General features: G+C 47.0%; 1 long non-coding RNA gene across 4 annotated transcripts in view; it reads left to right on the top strand.

Moving 5' to 3' along the window:
• LOC134023249 (uncharacterized) overlaps positions 1-20,500 on the top strand; it is a 72,432-nt gene that overhangs the window by 1,220 nt on the left and 50,712 nt on the right. For 2 of the 4 annotated variants that reach the window (XR_009930755.1, XR_009930753.1), the window contains exon 2: positions 356-568. The exons of the other annotated variants lie outside the window; for them this stretch is intronic. This is a non-coding gene — a long non-coding RNA (uncharacterized LOC134023249). The remainder of the gene's footprint in view (positions 1-355; positions 569-20,500) is intronic. 4 annotated transcript variants of the gene reach the window in all.

Raw genomic sequence — 20,500 nt, 5'->3', positions numbered from 1 at the left:
CAATTATGGCACTTTTTAAACCTAGAATATGCGTAAAAAGTTCATTTTAATGTGAACTCAACCTTTTTGCACCTTGCAGTAAACTGCCAACTTGTTGGAATATGTTATGACTTTGTAGGGCAATAGCCTACAGATCCATTCGTTTTTACTTAACGAAATTCTCTTAATTACTTACAAAAATAGTCTACTATTAGGCTACATCCACGGCTGCACTTTCTTTGATTGATTGACATTGATTGATGTAATATTTTCTTTAAAATGCCCAAGAATTGGGACCCCCTTACAGTTGCAATTCCGGCATGAGTAAGCAAGGTACCGGGCCTTCCATAATTTGATCTGGACGCTCTATCCTCAGGTGGAGTTTGAAACAAGATTTACTTGCAAAGTTCGGTTCGGGAAAACGGGAAATCGGTTTGGAGGTACGGGACATTAATCAAGCATCCTACAGGGATTCATGGCTGTTGGAACATTTATGGAATTCTAAAAGTCCAGGAAACTATTGGATTATACCTTTAATCGCCCGAAGTCATGTGAATAGTTGGTGCATTAGATCACCAGAATGATATGGGTAAGTTTAGTTTCTTTTATGATTTGTGTTGTTTTCAGAGGGCGAAAGGGGGAGGGGGGAAAGGTTGTTGGATGGCACTTGCTCAGAAACTTTGTTTTTATCGGATGTGTGGGCCTATGCCTATTTTGAAATAGAATGAGTTTTAGACTATGCACTGCTGTCCTCAATATCGGATTCAACAATTGAGTATTTCTAAGTAACGTAATACGGGCCTGCTGATTATGCCTTTATTCTAGAGTGGTTATACCCTCTGTATCTATTCGAATTTAAGTTAATTGGGAGGTTGCTTTTAAGTCCGGCATTTACTTGTTGTAGCTACTGTTACTTGATAATATATTTAATAGCAAGATTGTTTTCTGGTGTGTGTAAAGTAATATTTGTGAAAGCTCCCTCGGTAGTTTTTTTTCAGGAGAGCTCGAGCTGGACAGCGTCCCTGCCATTTGTTGTGGAGAGTGAATAATGATGCGTATTGAGGCTGTAACAAAGCACTCACAATGTAAATCTAAACCACACATTCCTAGTTGGTTTAGTTTTGGGGTCTATGCGAAGTATTTTCCTTGTTACTCATGTTGGAAGGTTTGGGGACACAAAGTTACCTCATATCACAGGCATCGTCCTCCCAATGATGTCATTGAAAGCCAATGAGAACGCGGGAGGTGCGGTTGTCAGCATCCAGGCGCCACCCCCACCACCTACCACGCGCATGGAAGCACACATGCACAGAGCTCCGCGAAACACATCACATTTTTGCCACGCTGCAGTTCTAAGATGCGCGAGGTACTAGGCGCTGTCCATGAGCGACTTTAGTTACATGCAATTTAATAAGAAAATAATTGTGCAAATGTGCTTTACCAGTTGTACTTTGCATAATTTGCGACAATTCTCCCTTCTAAGTTGAATATTATATTATAAAATATCTATAGATATATATATCGTTTTTATATAAATACACACACATAAACTCACCAAAGAAAATATGTATATACAATTATAAAGCTATATTGGAAAAGGACATAATGTAAGTGTGACGAAGTGTAGGTGTGATGAAGCCATGTCCAGGTCCAGGGCAGGCCGAGACTGCAGGGAGCTGAATACAGCAGGTGGGCACTTGGAGGACATCATGTAATGGTGTTTGTGTCATTCTGAGTCATACTTCATTTCCACAGACTCTGTAGCTTAGGAACAGTGCATCCTCCATGCCAGACCCCGAATCCCTCATCGGACCACATGACCAGTCTCTATAGCCTCAGTCACACAAACTACGCACACATTGACAGAGAAGGGCAGCAGTCATAGAGGGATTTGCTGTGTAAAAGCAATATCCTGCCTGGTTTATCAGAGAATAACATGGAGGGAGATGTTTTACAATCTTGTTTATTAATTCTGAAATCCTCTCTCGATGACACAGGGAGTACAGGATTTCTTACAGTGCTCTATAGAACCATCAATGTTTCTCTCTGACCTAAAGAGTTCGAATTAAAAACCTTCATATAGTCTTCCATTGGGACAAGGGAAGCACACTCCTACACTTGAGTGTACAGATGAGCCCAGACAACACCATGAGTTAGAGATACAGTGTAGAACATTCTGGAAAAATTTAACAACCCCCTAACAGAAGGTTATAACTAGACGGCTATGCCTTGATCCAGTAGGTTTCATTTTTGTAAACCTGAATGGTTCTTTCTGTCTCCTAAGTGTTCTATGTGACAGAACAAACAAGGGTTCTGTCTAGTACAACAGAAGTTAGATATGAATTCCTAAAAAATATATTGCTCGATCAGCACGTCAATGAGGGGAAGTGCGATGCACGGTGATTCATGTGTCCTTTTAGAGACCTTGTCCTTTCCCCTGTGTTGCACAACCTTAGTGTATAAATCCATCTGCCTGTCTGCTGAGACGTGCCGTCTCTTTGGGTGTGCAGCGTCTGACGGTGGCCGAGTCATGCTCTCAGTGGTGTGCTGGCGTTCTGTCTGGCAGACCAGACACACTCTGTCTGCTTCTTTCAGCTGCTCATCCTGTCCTCGCAGGGCCCTCAGACAGTGCACGGCTAGAGTGCTACTGTCGTGGAGGAAAGTGTATGCACGCACACACACACACACACACACACACACACACACACACACACACACACACACACACACACACACACATACAAAGTCGAATGTAAGCACCCACATTTATGTAAGCACACTCACGCACACATACAAATGTAAGCATACACACACACACACATACGATGTCGAATGTGTGCACACACGTTTATGAAAGCACACACACGATATAGGGGAGCACACCACACCCATGCACACACACACGCACACACAGACACACACTGACAGGCACTGCAGACAGACACAAAGTGCTGGGAGCCTGTCTGGCACATACTGATGCAGCCATGTTACTCTGGGGTAGATGAGGCTATTCCCCTTCTAGTTCACTGGCAGTTCAGCCAGCACTTGCTGACTGTCTGCTTGCTTGACTGGCTGACTGGATAGCTGCCTAACTATCTCAGAACTTCCCCAAATTAGAGCTTGAGTGAAACTGAGCGTGAGGAAGCCATCTCCTTGTCATGCTAAATATGCTTTATTGGACGGAGTCCTCCAGAATGTAGGGAAGAATTCCTTTCAGCAGACTTCAAACTTGTCCTGACAAAAGCCTGACTCATTGTTGGATCGAGCGTAAGGGCCTCAGATCGGCCTAGGAGCTGGTCTGCCAGAAGTGTCTCTTCAGAACCTTCACAAGACAAGGAGAGCTGTAGACAGGCACGGAATAGACTGACATTGAAGAAAATCACAGGATACAGTCAAAGCCAGATGAGAGAAAGAAGCTCTCAAATGGTAGCTTCTTGTTTCTTTAGCAACCGGCTTGTAACCAGACAGCGGTGTCTGTTACAGTTAGAGAACAAGATGTGCGTTAGGAACACTAAACTCTGTTTGTTTGTCTGCACAGGGAAGTTGAACTCCTGCTTTGGACATGACGCCGTTCAGCAAGCTTGGTCTGTGTTTTCAGCTCTGTAGTAACAGCTGGACATTGTATGTTTGATGTTAGTGTTCGTTTGGTTTGGACTAGGATCTTTTCTGGGACAGCCTATTGAAATAGATTTGATGTTATGGAGGTTTGGTATTCTCATGAAATTGCTCATGGCAGAGACAGACTACAACAATTGGGTGTCTGGACAAAATATATTTTCTCAGCACTAAAGATTTAATCGACAACAGATAGAAGAGATATATTTGAGGTGTCAAGCTGAAATTCCATTCTGTGATTATTGCGTGTGGCTGTAAATAGACTGAATGCTTATGCTACTGAAGGAGATGGAAGATGCAAACAGAGATGCAATCAAACCCGGTTGAGGAGTTGCATTAAACAGAGCAAAGCAGTGACACTAAAATCTCAAAATTGACTCGTGTAACATTAGATGCTTTGTTGGTTCCGGTTATTATGAAGGAGGTTGTACGTTGAACAGTGCATTGTGTCTGTTCGTGATTTACACAGGGGTTATGCCTCAGTGGCAAAACAGCTGTTTATTGGTGGAGAAGGACAGGACGGTCCAATGAGGGCCTGGGGGTGGGGTTCACCCATGCGTCCATCCATGGGGGGGTTGTTGGGATATTGTGGTAAAAAAAAGGGGGGGGGCTTGCGTGCGGCAATAAAACTCAATTTCCCATGGAGAAAGGGCTTTGAAGCCCAAACGTTCTCATCATATGCACTATTAACCTTGACGGAGGGGGGAACAACCTCTGGGCTCCTGGCTCCGCCCCGGCCTCACCCCCCGTCACCACTGTCACTGTGGAGGTCACAGGGTCGCTCTGGTGACCACGCGCAACATTAATCACAGCTGGGGAGGGGGGTCGAGTCATCAGACGGTAACTAAGTACTCAGAGCATTGATCTTCATTTATAATAACTGCACCAAGCTAGCGGTTCCAAGAATACCACAGGAACCTTTATTGAACTGACTAGCAAATTGATTTTAGCATTCTCGTTTTATCGTTTTGGGTTGTAAAAAAACGCAAACGTGAACCCCTGGTGAACGCTTGCCTGAAGAAGAAGGACCCGAGGAAGAGGTCTACAGATGGACCACACAGAGGTATACCGTCTGTGCCTGAAGCGTTCATAGCAGATGCCAATAGATCCACCTACAGACAGTCATTTCCTCCGGTTCAGATGATCAGCAAGGCCGCGCTTGTCTGGATAGCTCTGTCCATGAAGCTCAAGGCACGGCAGCATGATAATAGTCTGCTTGGGTACCCCCCTGATCCCCCTCCCCCCCCCCGAGCCCCAGACAGCAGTGCGTAGCAGACAGACCCCCCCCCCCCTCCCCCTTAGAGGGCTAATCCTGCTCTTGCCTACCACTCATTAAAAACATACAATCGTGCATCAGACAACAAACCCAATGAGCTGTTCTTCCCCTGAGCACGAGTCCCGGCTTCACTGTTGTCCCGCAGACACGCAGACACAACCACACACACACACACCCAGACACGTTAAACAATAAGCACAACCATATGCATGCGGCGAGCGCGAATGTGTATGCACGCCAACTCATATACACGCGCGCTCACCCACATGGCAAGGCAATGAGATGGTTGTCACCACAGGTGGAATAATTAAAGGAGATAAATAAAACATGTGTGAGGTGTATGTGTCTGACTGACAGGTGTAATGAACGTGGCGGTGTCTTTCCTGACAGAGTGAGAACTGAGACTGTGTCTGAGAGACTGACACCGCGCCGCCACGCTCCAGGCTCGCACTGCCTGCAGCTACCACAGCTATTGAACCTGTCCTGTGTGTGTGTGTGCCTCCTTAGTTCTATGAGTTGGTATCTCCACGGGATTATGCCTATGGGCCACACTGAAACGAGAGGGTGAATGACAGGGTGAGGTGGAGTGTGCGTGCGTGCGTGTGTGTGTGTGTGCGTGCGTGCGTGTGTGAAAAGGCTGACCAGATGCAGGCTGTTGTTTTCTGGATTTCTCCACAGCTCAAATCGACAAACGTGTGCGTGTTCTGCCCCTTGTGGCGGGCAGGCATACTTCCCTCTCATTGTGCCACAGACACTCTGAGACATCGACAGATAACATGTCCTCTTTGGAGCAGTTAAGGACTCCAGTTTAATGCTCTTTATTCTGACTTTGAAAGTTTGTGTCGCCACAGTTTATATGAGACTTACGAAAATTCAGAATATTTATTACAGTTCCGCATCACAGCCTTCAGAGCTCAGACAATCAGTCAATCTGTGTGTGTCTGACGTCTCCCTAACAGCCTTTAATGGCAGATAATTAAAAGTCACTGATTTGTTGTGTGACAACAAAGACAGGCGCAGCATAGTAAAGGCCCATTCTGTGTTCCGGGTTTATTACATTCAACACTTCAGTGCTGTGAAGAATCTGGAAGTTAATGATTATTTATGACACCATTATCCGTCTTTCTTCTGGAGGTGTGTGTGACTTCCATACACATAAGCTTAGCCATCCTGGCGGGGCTATAGGAAGCGAGTTAGAAGAAAAAAACATGTCATTGTCACATGAATCACTACTGATGGAATGAGTGAAGAGAGGGGAGAAGGGTGTGATCGACATACAAGCTAACTTGCCCCACTCACACCTAGACAGTCTCAGATTTCTGCTAAGTAGAGGTTCATTACTCATTCAGAAATGTGTTCACATTTCAGCGACCCTTATAGTGGAATGCAAATGGTTAACGGTATGAACACCTTGCTCAGTGAAGACACACACACACACACATACACACACACACATACACACCTCCCCAGGTGTCTCTACAGTTTCCACCGTGTGCCAGGATGTGTGGTGTGAAGATGAACGCAGGATCAGGAGTGCTGATCTTGTTCTCACCCTCACCATACACACGCACCAGCACACCCATCCACACAGCCCCCAACTCCGCCTGGTGAGTGGGGATGGTGCCAGAAAGAGACTTGGTTCCATCCCAGCCGGAGTGTGAGGTGTGTGTGCGTGTGTGTGTGAGGTGTGTGTGTGTGTGTGTGTGTAAGTGACAGAGAGAGTGTGAAGCCAGCTCCCGCTCCATGGAGCCTCTCTCCTCTCCCATCAGATGTTTCTTCCAGACTTTGGGTGACTGATGACAGGGCGTCTGGTCTGTTGTGAGAATGGTGTGTGTGTGTCTGTGTGTGTGTGTGTGTGTGTGGAGTGCAAAAGCGAGCAGAGCACAAGTTGCTCTGAGCATCTTTGCCAAAAGCATGTTTTCCTGGCGTCTGATCTGTCCCTTGTCACAGCGAGAGGTCTGTCTGATCAGCACTGTGTGTTCAGGTTAAGAGCACATTTGCATTGAGATCTGATAGCAAAACATTCAGCTTATCTATAACGATAATGGTAAAAAAAACACCACTTCAGACAAAACCACATCAAAATATTTTATTCCTGAAGTGAAAATGGCAGCTGAGGAGCCAATCTCCGGCTGGCTGTTCCACGCTCAGGTGCTTTATCAACAAACAACCTCCTATCAGGGAGGAGGAGAGTTGAAAGTAGCAACAGGGGTCTTTAAAGTTTATCTCCTCTCCTCAGTGAGCTTAGACCCAAAGACTGGCTGTGCTGTGTGTGTACACTACCTGGAAAAGAACCATAAAGCATTTCCCAATTCCAGAACTTGTTGAACTTGTCCCACTGGGGTCAAACCACTTGTAACTGTTCAGGAGGAGAGAGAGCGTGGAATGCAGAGAGGTTTGACGAACGGTAAAGGCTCCACTGCTGAGTCGGCGGTGACATAGAGAAGGAGGGAAGAAGCATTCTCCACGCTCCAGTGGAAATGACATGCAGATGTTTCTCTCACTTTAGCCTTCCCAACCATGTTGACCCAGTTAGGAAAATCCCCCTCAACGATTTTAGAAGGACACACACACCTCGCACCATGCCTCACGCCACTCACCCCCCCCCTCCCCACACACACACATGCACGCGTACACTCACACACACAGACACACCTACACACACACACACATGGCTTCCAGGTCAAACATATTCAGTAGACATGTCACTGTGTCTTCGACATCACGGACAAACCAGTCTTCCAGATCCAGAGAGAAAATCTTTATAAACCCTTCTGTGAAGAACCTCTGGCAATCCTTCCAACCAAGAATTCGCCTCAGTCAGTATTTGTGAAGCCAGTCCGGAGTAATTGACAACAGTAAATGGTATAAAATAGCCCTCCCAAAATTACCTTGATTCAGCAAACACATGGCAGTCTGCACTGGCCAGTAACTGCTGTGGTGTAGTGACTCTGTTTCCAGAGCTCATGACTTGTACAATCTCTGTTTTAATTGAGCCCATTTGGAGCGAACCCATTCACCTGTTGTGTGTTATTCTAGCCAGAGAGAGGTGACTGCTATCCTTGTTTGTATTCTGGGAGAATGGCCATGCCGGCCTCGTTAACCTTTTCTAATACCCCGCATGTATTAATAATGCTCTCTGGAAAGGTCAGCATATCCCACAATTCTTTGCGTCGTCCGCTTTGCTCTTTTCATCACAGGCATTTTGCTTACACAACATGGGAGTTCGCGGCAGTCAGCTCTATAGAGACGGGCTGATGGGTCAGGGCTCGGCTTGTCATTGGACTGGTTTGTAAAGACGCCTCTGTGAGACCCACGGATGTACAAGCACTGCAGTTCATACCAATGCACAGCGTTTGTTCCAATTTGAAATCACATTATTACATTTCATTTGGCCTTTCCATATAAAAAAATGTGGAAACCATTTCAGCTGCATGACCGGGTAAAGGATCTGATCAATCCACTTATTCTAAGATTTTTCTTGCAGACGGCACAACGACCCTGTCAACATCCTGAGCTCAGCCCCTGTCTGCAGCGCTCAGTTATATTAGAGTTATTCGTCAGATTGCAGACCGCTCTGTAATAACATTTCCCCGAGCGTGTATAGTTATCTGCGTCTGTTCTGACTTTGAATGATGGTTTGATAATGGGTTTAGAATTCAAATCTGCTCGCCCTGACGTTACGGAATCCCGATGCCACATCTCACCCTACCAGGGCCCCAGAACACAAACACCAGAAACATTAGACTGTTTCTTTCTTTGGGAAATATAAGGTGTTGTCTCCCCCACCCCTCCTCAGGTCATGTGTTTGAGTTGGCTGAGAAAGAATGTGTGTTAAAGGCAGACCTTTCAGATAACTGACCTTCCCTTTTGATATTCCTGATTCAACCCAGCACATAAAACATTCAGTTTATGAACACCATTTTAAGCAACTGTAATAAAAAAAAATATATATATATTTAAAAAAAAGGAACCAGACAGTGCTAACGATGGCTATAAACAGACAGCTGTGTGGCCGTCTCAGACAGCATTCTTCACCCTCCAGCGGTCCAACTGTAAACAACTCCATGTGTCAGCTTCAGCTCCAGGGAGTCCCTCTGCGGAGGTACCTGTGGCCACCCTCCCTGTCATCACCCCATCCTGCTCAGACTACACCAACGTACGGATCCTCTCAAACTGATGAAGCACACACGTTTGTGATGAGGTCGAAGGAAGCGACGTGAACGCAAATGTTTACCTCACGTGTTGTGAGGCAATGTTTGAGCGTCAGAGAATGTGAGAGTGTACACACACACACATCACCACACCTCCACATGTCACCGAGAGAGCGGGTGAAAAGTTAGACTGGTTCGACAAGGCTGTCAGTTTTTTTCAGGAACTGATCCATAAAGGCAGTTGAAGAACTTGCAGGTCCAGTACAGGTTCTCTGCTCTACAACTGACAGTTGGTGACAGTTTATTATGGCTTGAATATCAACTATAATATTCTCTTTGAGGTATCTATGATTGCTAATGATTTATTAGCGTTGGGCTAGCAGTTTTAATACTGTTCGCCGTGTATCTCTGTTCTCTTACTAATTCACTCCCTGGCAAGAACAGCTTGAGCCACTCACCTTAAATCTATTACTGGCTCTACGTTTTCAACAAGGCTTTATCATATAAACTCTAATTAAAGAGATTTAGACATTCCTTGAAGGCTGTCCTGCACCAGAGAGACTGTTTCAATACTAATATTACCACACAGTTTGTTTGTACTGATATATTAAATATTAGAATCCTACTAGTTCAAGCCAAGGTCCCAAAATATAGGTTTTAGTTTCTTTCCATTTCTGTTGACAACCTTCTCTTCTCCTTTTCTATTTTCCAACGATTTGACCTGACAGCCGTATGAGTATCAGCATGATGTAAAGCCTCCCTCTTGGCCCAGTAATTATGTTTTCAACTATAAACGTTTAATTGGAGGACTTCAATGTCACAGGTTGGCAGCTTGCATTTTGGTGTGTCTAAACATCTCAGGGAGATACAGCACTGGAAGTGGCACGAATAGACGGCTGACATGAGACTGACGTTTGTGATCATTGTTTTGTTTGGTTCATATGAATTATATTTGAATATCCTGTATTGACACAATGCTGTAGAACAGGAAGGGAGTGATTATGTGATGTGGTGTTATTGCGCTGGCTTTGTTTGTGTAACACTTCTGTTGAGGATGTAGTTCATGCTGTATAAATGGAGGCGCCCAAGCTGTGATTTGTCTGTCTAGAGTGTTCAGTTCAAATTTGTTCACTTACTATATTTCACAGCAAGGAGCACATGAGTGAGAAGGGTGGAGGAGAGGCTGAGTGGGGAGGTGGTGCAGAGGAGGGGAGGGGAGGGCAGGGCGGGGGGGTTGAACGTGTCTGCTGTAAAGCTGGCACCTCACTGGGGATGGGCACACACACACATACACACACACACATACACACACACACACACACACTCACACAGTCACACACACACACCCACACACACACTCACACACACACAACATTGCCTGGGGATCATCCGTTCACAGGTTAGCATTTTCAAGTGTCAATGAAGCAGATGATGCATTCAGCCAATTAAAGGTGAATTGAATTAAACAGAGTGTGTACCAGTGCCATAATGTCAGCAGTGAATATAAAAAAAAACGTATCCCCATTTCAAAATCTTAACAGTATTTTTATATCTTCCAGTGTCTGCTGGCTTGCCAGGAAATTACAGATGATTGAACATGAAATCTTATTAATTTGAAGCAGTTCCAAGGTGACTATCCTTTAAAAAAAAGAGACACTCTATCAAATAACCCATTTGAGAAATAAATCAATAAATCTCATAATGGTACTCTTATTTCTGACTTTTGAAGGTTACAGCCATTTACAAATAGATTAATGTACTTACTTCTTATCAAGTAACTACTGGTAAATGTATTACTCCCCCATGGTCTGTGTGGGGAACTGTAATGAACACTGGTGGTGCTGCTAACTGTCAGATCTTATCTAGGTGCCAGAGAGCCCTCTTAGGGTTAAATTAACCCACACAACCTCCCATAGTGAGAAACCCTCTCTAGCCTTCCCCTTCTAACCTCAACAACAAAGACTACTGTTACACAGCTTGCTATTAATCCCACATATAGGTCTTTATTGCTGTCTCCCCCCCCCACACACACACACACCCCAACCTCTGCTGATTGCTGTTGGCTAGTTTTTCTGTTTGTTTGTGTTTTATAAGGTTTTACTCTAAAACCCCAACTCACCCCAAGTTACCCCAACCCACCCGACCTGCCCCAAACTTGACCTCTGGATTGCTCCTATATAGTAGGATGTCGTCTGCCACTGTGCTGCACATAAGCCATTCAGCCAACCAGCCAGCCAGCCAGCCAACCAGCTAGTGTGCCAGAGCACTGATAAAGCCTAGCTCTCCTAGCAAGCTTACTGCTGCTGTATAAGATTAGAGACATCGAGTGAGAGAGAGAGAGAGAGAGCGAACGAGAGGGAGAGGGAGGGGGAGGGAGAGAACGGCACAGTACTTGTCGTCTGATCGCATCGACTCCATTTCCATATCCTCCCCATCATCCCTGTGTGTCCCCACGTCAACCTTCACATGCTCCCACAAACAGATGAATACTGAATGAAGGATGGCCGTGGCATCCGCCAGGCCCACTGACACGGGTATTAATGGGATGCAAGGTTCGCAGTACGGCTCCATTACATATCCCTGTACGCGCATGTTGTTTGATATCTGTGTGTTCAACAGAATGACACGGCCGTGGCAGCTTGTGCGTTTTATTGAACGTGTAATTCTCCGCAGTTATCGACATTTACAATCTCTACTGTTTCTCTGAGTAGGGGCACACGTCTGTCCGACTTTGTACGCTTGGAAACGAACAGTTTTCCGAGGCGTCGCTGAAAAGAGCAAGAGAAACGGAAAAACGGAAAAGTGTAAAAAAAAAAAAAGAAGAAAAAAGAATGTTCCCAGAGTAGCTTTGATGCTCATGATGGTGTCAGCTCGCTGACCCCCAGCTCTCATTGGATGAAAAGGGCTTCTTTCCTTTTTTTTCCATCATCGCCACCGGTCATTTTCAGGCGATGATTGAAGCCCCTGTACCCCCCCGCCTTTGAGAGGAGAAGAGAGCGAGAGAGAGAGAGCGGGAGCGAGAGAGAGCGAGAGAGCGAGAGAGCGAGAGAGCGAGAGAGAGCGAGAGAGAGCGAGAGAGAGCGAGAGAGCAGCACCATCAGGAGACCCCTGCATTGATGTGTCCCCTCAGCCAGCCGGCCGTATCTGTCTCCCCCAACTCGTCATCTGAGAGGGAACCAGCTGAAACACTGGGATGACCTGCAAGTGAACCTGCCAGGTTGACAGATAGAGGCAACCCAAGCTTTCATTTAAAAAAAAGCTTTTAATGTATTTCTTCTTTCACCGCCAATGGACTGTGGTGGGGAGATCAAGTGCAGGCACACTGATGTGGCCACTGTTCTCTTTTTGTATGATAAGAATGGTCATTGTAGCCGAGATACGGGTTGATATGGAGTGGCTGTGTGTGTGTGTCCTGAGGTGAACAACGGCCGTGATGATTGAGATGTCTACAAACACCTTTGGAGAGAGATATCAAGGCCAAGGGTAATGTGAAAGAGAGCCGGATAGGATGTGAGTTGGAGATGGCGTGGTGATCCTGTATGAGCCAGGAAGAAACCCCACGGAAGACCTGAAGAAATACTGGTTCCCCGCAATAACCAGAGTTCAGCTTTTGGGAATCAGTTGAAAAACTTCATGTATCTGACCCTGGTTTGACCCAGATACTCACATGAGCTGCATCTGTGAAACTGGAAGGCATGATTTTCCCTGGCATGTGGCCTGGCAAGCCTGAGAGGTCTCTGGAAGGTCATTCCTTTGACATGGGCAGCACCCACTGGCCGGTCCTCCCACTGCCAAGCTCTCTGAAGATGAGGGCTTGGCTTCAACCCTAACTCCCTCCACCCATCCTCTGGAGAACCACCACGTGGAAGCACGCCACAATACAGCTCTGTGCTCGCTCGTGGGGGAGCTGAGCTGGTGGGGAGGGGTGGCTGGGGGGGATGGCTGACACACGGTTGTGTGCTTTGCATTTTTGAAGCTAGGGTTAAACACATGCATTGTATTACATCCAGCGTGTACTCACCACGATACAGTTTGTGTGGATGCAAAGTTTTCCAGAAGCTCGGGCGCGAAGGGGGGCTTGACCTTGGTTACATGGTGAAAGCTCCATGCTCAGGTCAGTAGAAGTCCATGCCCGCACTGAGGTTAAAGGTAATGTGCTGGTGACCTTGCATTTGAGCCAGCCTTTCAGTCAGCCAGTCAGCCTTAAAGCTAGTCGGCCAGCCATTCAGAGCATTACAATAAAAAAAAAAACCTGGATAAGGCCATGGCTCCATAGCTGGGCCGTTGCTGGCAGGGTCTCCCAGCCAGAGCAGCACGGGCTGTGTCGTGTCCGGCCAGGGCAGCTTCGTTCCTTTGTCTTTTCCTGTGAATATCACACTCAACAAAAACACACCGGATGTGAGGAACACACTGGATACTGGAGCTGAGTAACTCTTCACAGGAGTTTGTTTGGGATTTGAGTTTGTTTGACGTTTGCTTGAGGATTGTTGGAGGGAACATGTTTTAAAAGCCATTTATGAAGCGTTGAGATCCATTAGCAGTGCGAGGGCTCAGGCTCAGGCTCAGATTGCCCTCATTACCCTCACCGTGTGATGGAACATGAGAGAACACAAGAGAACCTGATAACCCTGAGAGGGGGGGTTTGTAACCTGCTTTTAGTTGTCTGAGGGGAAGAAAAAGTATTGTGTTCCTTCAGGGATCTATGATGTCAGTGTTGCTGTCAGGTGCCAAACAGACATATGTAGAAATCCAACCTAACCTTCCACGGACCACCCTCTCATTGGAGCGACTCTAGAATACCATGTCTCGACATGCCTGATTATCTCTACAAAACCTCCATATCGCTCTCACACATCTGCAGAGGTACTTGCCTTAGAACACGACTTCTGCAGTCTCCAATCCTATAGCTTCAGTCTGGACACCACAAAGGAGGCTGTGGGTTCACCTGCTACGTTCTGCTTCTGCTAGGATGAGGCCATACATGGTGAGGCCATTGCATCGTGGGGAGCAAATGGTGAGAGTTTGACCCCCTTGGCTTGGGTTTATTGCATCCAGAAGTGCTTTTTTGCACTTTTCAAGTTGCTAAAAGACTACCACCACTGTGTGGCTTTTACTCTGTTTCTGCCAAGGACATCATTGGAATTTGGACATCACTGCTGGTAGACCAAACCAAGGCTCTAAGCTGTATTCTTGTCATTCAAACAGTATAAGACTTGAGCTATTGACTCAAATCCTCTAAAATAACAGGCCCTACCACAAGTATTTAAACACAGCTCCTACTGTACTCACAGTGTGTAAAGTCTAGGTAATATTGAGTCTGGATAGCGGAGTGTTTAGCTTAACAGTCAAAGGCAGCATCCTAAATAAAAGAGAAGATTCATGCCGGATGCTGTCGGAAGTGAAGAGGCTGTATTTTCAGGATTACCTCCTCTCCTGTGGTTGTCAGATGGATCAGGTGGAGAGGAATGTCTGTCTTGGCACGCTGGAACAGTTACGGCTTTTCACAACCCAACATGTTGGGCGGAACAGAGTGGAGGCGGAAAAAAAACTCTCACCTTCCTCTGTAAAATCCTGGAGTTATGTCCTGGAGCTGCAGCTAAACCTGGGAAACTGTGAGAAGCTGTGTTTCCATTAGTGAGGGGGAGGGAGAGAGAGGGAGGGAGATGGAGGAAGAAAGAGAGTGAGAGAGGGAGAAGGTAGGCTGTTTTTTAATTAGTTACAGCTTTCTACCCCTCTGTCTCTCTCCCTCCCCCTATCTTTCATCACTCTCTCTCTCTCTCTCTCTCTCTCAATCTCTTCTCTCTCTCTCTCTCTCTCTCTCTCTCTCTCTCTCTCTCTCTCTCTCTCTCTCTCTCTCTCTCTACCCCTCCTTCCTCTCTCCACTAGCCTATAATCCTCAGCTGGGTTATAAACACAGTTCAAGTTTCCTGCCTGCTCTTCCTGGGTGGCCAGACCAGTCAGTTAGTCAGCCAGTAACTCAGCAACATTAGGAGCAATAGTGCACAACTTCTTTTCTTGGGTCCTGACTTCAAACACACATCTTTCTAAAAGGTCTGGTCAGGCAGATCCTCAGCCTGGAAAAGGAACTCATTAAGTATCTAGACATGATGTTTACATGTGATCTTTATGGGGACCTTTAAAAATCCGATTTTCCTCCCTGCTCCCCTAGACTTGTAAGTTCACTGTGGGTTGAGGACGTTGTATATTCTGTTGGCAAAGGGGGTACGTGTTTGATGTCAGTTTTATGCACAACTCTGCTTTGAAAAAAAAAGAAGCTGCCTCTGGGTTTTTCTGTGCTCCCTGGCTGTCAGCTCTGGTCATTCTGAATAAAAGCAGCGTTTATGTCCTGACTCTCAAGAGAGGGGGGGAGGGGTGGGGTGGGGTGGTGGGGGGGGAGAGATCAGAGAGGCTGCTCCCTCAGTGGGTATGTGAGGAGTATCCCGCCCTGCCCAGACCCTACCGCTCTGAGGGTCAACCAACCGCCGGTGGGCAGGGGGGAGGGGGGTGGGGGCAAGAACCTGCTGACACACACAACTCTGCAGGTTGGAAATATAGTAAGTTTCTATATGTTGTGTGGGTGGGCCTTGACTCCAGTACGGAAACATATGGGTTTCTGAATTCAAGTTTAACCCCTCCATAAAATCCTACGTCAATATTGGTACTTCACTGAACTCCAGTCCTTTATTTCAGTTCAAAGTGGATGGCGAGGAACACAGTGTTTCCATACAGCCAGTGTGGTGTCACTGTAGCAGAGGGGGTTTTGGTGACCCGGGAGGACCGGACAGGGCCTCCGAGAGTTGCGGCTCGGCATGCAAACGCGGTCTCGTGACCAGGGCGGGCCGGCGCGGCCTGCTAGACCACCATGCAGGTCAGCATCCACACCTCTGGAGGGGCTGGAGGAACACCCAGGAGACTTCACAAGGACCACAGGCTGGGGAGGAACGCCGTCGGAGCCTGAGACAGACTGTGGAGACGGGAACGAGCGGAGCAGTCGGTGACTACGTTTGACGGGCCTCATGAAAGGTGTCTTTGACGAAGGGCATCAGCAGGTGCGGCAGACTGTCTCACCCCTCTGGAGGGCGTCTGTGTGGCCCAGTCCTGATACCTGAGTCACTGCTTCCCACGGTGGTCTGGCCTGGGACTGCTTAGCAGATGACTAAACCTCCCTGATACACAGCTGGGTGGCCAGGCAGACAAACAGACAGACAGGAAGGCAGGCAGGCAGGCAGGCAGGCAGGCAGGCAGGCAGGCAGGCAGGCAGAGAAATACACAGACAAACAGACAGGCCGGCAGATAAACAGGAGCACTCTCCATCCATTTTCCCTTTCTCTGCTGTGTGTCTCTGCCTCCTGCGTCACCAGACCATTTTGTTCACCAGACCCTCTAAATGGATTTGCTTCTTAGGAACCCCTCTAGCTTGCCCAGGTACAGGAGAGAGAGACAGGAGAGAGGGACAAAGGAGAGAGAGAGACACAATAAAGAGAGACGCACAGTGGAGAGAAAGAGAGAGAGAGAAAGGAGAGAGAGGCTCAGTAGAGATTATGGATCCACCCATGGCTCCTGTTATTCAAAGAGCCATGTGTTCTTATAAGGGGAGCCATGTGCTAACATATCGAACCTTTTGTCAAGGTGATCCGGAACCTGGAAGAAGCTGTATTGCTGCGGATCAGGTTTTCACACTGTGAAAACACGCAGTCCATAACGTGCGTGTTTGTGTGTTGTATTTGGACGTTTACGCTCACATCCTAGGCTTTGAGTCTCCCTCTCCCTCTCCCTCTCTCTCTCTCTCTCTCTCTCTCTCTCTCTCTCTCTCTCTCTCTCTCTCTCTCTCTCTCTCTCTCTCTCTCTCTCTCTCTCTCTCACTCACACACACACACACACACACACACACACACTCATCAACAGGATGGCCTCCTGTATGGGACAAAGAAGCAGAGTTGCCGTGATCCAGGAGCGTGAGGAGAGCAACTGATGAATATAATTGACTTTGTTGCGCCGTCCATAAAACGGCGGGCTTGGTCCTCGTCCACACTGCGGCAGGGGCTGAGGCTGTGATAATAGCATGTGATTTATGGCCACATTAACGGGGAGGTGCGGGCGTTTGCATTTTCATTTTATGTCTTTCGTCGGCGCGTGACGAGATGTTGCCTCGGATTACGTTCGCTCTCTCTGCGGAGACGTGGTTTGTGATGACTCGGTGGTTACGTGAGCCTTTCCTGCCGCGACAGTCGCACCCAATAAAACGGCGCCAAGCCAATTCATGTCCCATTGGAATGATTAGATCAAGTGTGAAGCATCAGCCGAGCTGCCCGATTCCTCCTGCTGGATATTTGTCATTTCATAAATATGGAAAACTGCCTCTCATCCTTTTTCCATCCAACCAGCCTGAAATGCCAGAGGAAAGGCACGCACATACGAGTGATTCAGCATTTTTCGTGGTTCTGGTCATTTATCAGCCAAATGTGATCCTAGGCTTTCTGACTTAGGGTTAGGTAGCAGTGTTTGCTACCAGCTATTTGATGTGTAAAGACAGAATATACTATTTCCCTGCACACATGTTTTATTAAAGCAATGCTGTTGAATTACAGCTAAAGGCATTGGAACATAATGCACAACTGCACTAATTTAGAGAAGGGAGACAATCTGCTCCGTGAATATGTTAATTTCCGATTAACAATGCAGTGTTTCTGGTGTGTGAGATGATCATCCTATTAAAAGTAAGTATATATGCTACCACATCATAAAGAGGCCATCTGGATTCACTATTTGGTGAGTGAGAGGTCTCTATCTCTCTCATTATTACATATTATTCACCTGTTGGTGTTTCCTGCTTTCTTAGATCATGAAACTATTACAAATATATAATAATGCTTGCTAAACCATGTAGTCAAACACCTACAGTGTGTAAGATGAAGTACCTTACCTTAATGCCGAATTCCTCTAAGCTTGCATGCAAACACACACACACACACACACACACTCACACACCCTGTCCTGACACCAGGGTGTCGCCGGCCCCATTACCTCTCTCCTTCCCCCTGACACAAATTGCCAGATTTACATGCGACAGCTCTCCCTGCCAATCAAAATGATCTGTAACTAATGGTGATCCTGACAAATGGAGCACACGCCATCACTGTGGATTATCCAGAATGAATTCCCACGGCGAGGTTTCTCTCAGAAATCCCAGAATTAAATCGGAATGGTCGGAGGGGGATTGACGTCGGCGAGGGGGCGAGGTGAAGCCTACTCTATCAGGGACCCCCTGTGGATGATGGAATTTGAGCCACAGGTAGCTATTCAGTTCCTGCAGGGGTCCATTGTGAGTAATATTAGAGTGGTCACCGCCAGTGAAATATGGCTCAGCCGATGTTCTCTCTCCATGGTTGTGTTTTTTAAAGTGGCTGGAAACCAGCAGCCCGTTACTCTACTTCGGCTCTCAGCCTGGTCTGGTTATTCATTCCATCTTAAAGCTTTTCTTTATGCTGCTTTTCATTTTTTTCATGTCAACATATTCAGGGAATCAGGGGGTTGGAATATTTCCCTTTGATTATACATTTATTATTTGCAATAGCAATGATTTATTTATGGAGCTAAACTCTCCTAGCCAAGACCAGTATTAGTTTGATTGTCCTCGGGCCTTGATTCCGTGCCTCAGCCTGGTGACCTCGCATGTCCAAGCTTAGTTACCCCAGCAGCGAGCTCTCTGCTTGGGCACGAGGCCAGCCAGTTGCTGGGCGGTCCACATCCAGCCCTTCAGACCTCCAGACGTCTTGAAGTAAGATTTTCAATCATGTCCGCCCCTATGGCCGAGTGCAATCAAGACCAGTAACAAGCTACGGTTCATTGCAAATACAACACAGCAAGGTTTAGGGCACTTCCCTTTAGCAGTATACCCAGCAACTACTTTCATTGCAGCAAACACACATAAGAAATAGATAACAATTAGCATAACTCTAGCTAACATTGCAACAGTGCAATCTCAGTTGTTATTTAGTCGGCATGTGTCACTGGCCTACTGCTATATCTAGAGTAATGGAAGTCACGGTTCTAGTTCTGCAGTTCAAGTTAACAGATCTTCTTTCTCTGGAATGAGTCTTGCCTCACAAGAAGTCATGTAGAGAGAAAGAGAGGATGAAAAATCTGGGTCATGTTTCCTGTCTGATGTTTGGCAGTGGGCCCGGTGCAGACCTACAGCAGGCTCTCTCCCTGCTGTACCAAACAGAGCAGGCGCTTCCATGCCAGGGTGAGGTCACCACACAGTCAAGGCTAATGACGATGATGTCATTTCCTCCACAAACAAGCCTCACTTCCTGTGAGGGTCAGTATCAGTTCAGGTCATCCTGAATCCACAGAGCAGCAGCAAAGACAGCCGGGTGGCCTGATTCCGTCAGAAAGGAGCATCAAACTCAACTAAAATGGATTGCTTTAAAAGTGATATACATGTTTTTCCACTGGGGTGTGTTTGATATGACTAGTGTTGGAAGGTCCTTGCGGCAGTACTGGTACACGCCCCACCATTAGTTGTTTCAACAGAACACTGATTTCGACTCACCTCGGAACCCAGGGAGGGCAGCCCTACAGGATCATCGCACCTCTCACAGGCTTTAGCTGTTAGCATGAACTTTATGCCCACACGCGCAAACATACACATGCCCACAAACACACACGCACAGACACGGTCTGCCTTTGTTGGGTTACACTGAATGGAGCGCTGTCTCCCAAGATGAGCCTCTCCAGATAGAATATGTTAAAGTTAAACACCGAGTTGACACTGTAAGAGATGGAGGGAGGGGGCCGTGGAGAGTAGTGTGTGCACGCCATTACTCTTGTTTGATTTGGACGTGCCGAGATGCACACACACACGCACACACACACACACACACACACACACACAGACACACAGATGATGCAATCTAGTACTGGCAATCTGCATGGAAGACCAGAGTCCAGATATGTACCCTTGCCTGCGAGGGGCTATTTATCTCTGTCACTTTTATTGATATCGAGTCATTCTAATCAGAAAACCCACCGAGTAGCTGTCAGATAACACATCTATCATGGAACTGTGCGGGTACTCCTGTCTTTGTTCCGGAGCGGAGCCTTGTTGACTGGGGTTGTGGACTTTTCACCGGGGTTGCTGTTTCACCGGATAGATTTGTGGGACTCGTGAAATGTTGGAGTCTCTCCCCACCCCAGCCCATTATCACACAGACACCCTGGGAGGTGTGTGAAGTGGGTCGACGTTTGGTGAGTGGTCTGAAGTCATCCCTTCACGTCTGCCTGCTCCGCGGGCGGATGAGGCTGCATGAAGGAGCAAACCCCACGCAGACCTGCGGACGACGGCTTGATTTACAGTCAGCCTGTCTGACTCATTCCTTTTCGGGAGGGATGATTAGCCATCCGAATGATATGAATCATCCCCACAAATCCCTGGTTACTTCAGAATGTAGCCGCATGTGAGGGCTGCGTGGTC

This window comes from Osmerus eperlanus, chromosome 7, assembly GCF_963692335.1.
Source record: "Osmerus eperlanus chromosome 7, fOsmEpe2.1, whole genome shotgun sequence".
Classification (NCBI taxonomy): domain Eukaryota; kingdom Metazoa; phylum Chordata; class Actinopteri; order Osmeriformes; family Osmeridae; genus Osmerus; species Osmerus eperlanus.
Note: the sequence above shows the minus strand (reverse complement) of the source record. Positions and strands in the feature narration are given on the sequence as shown.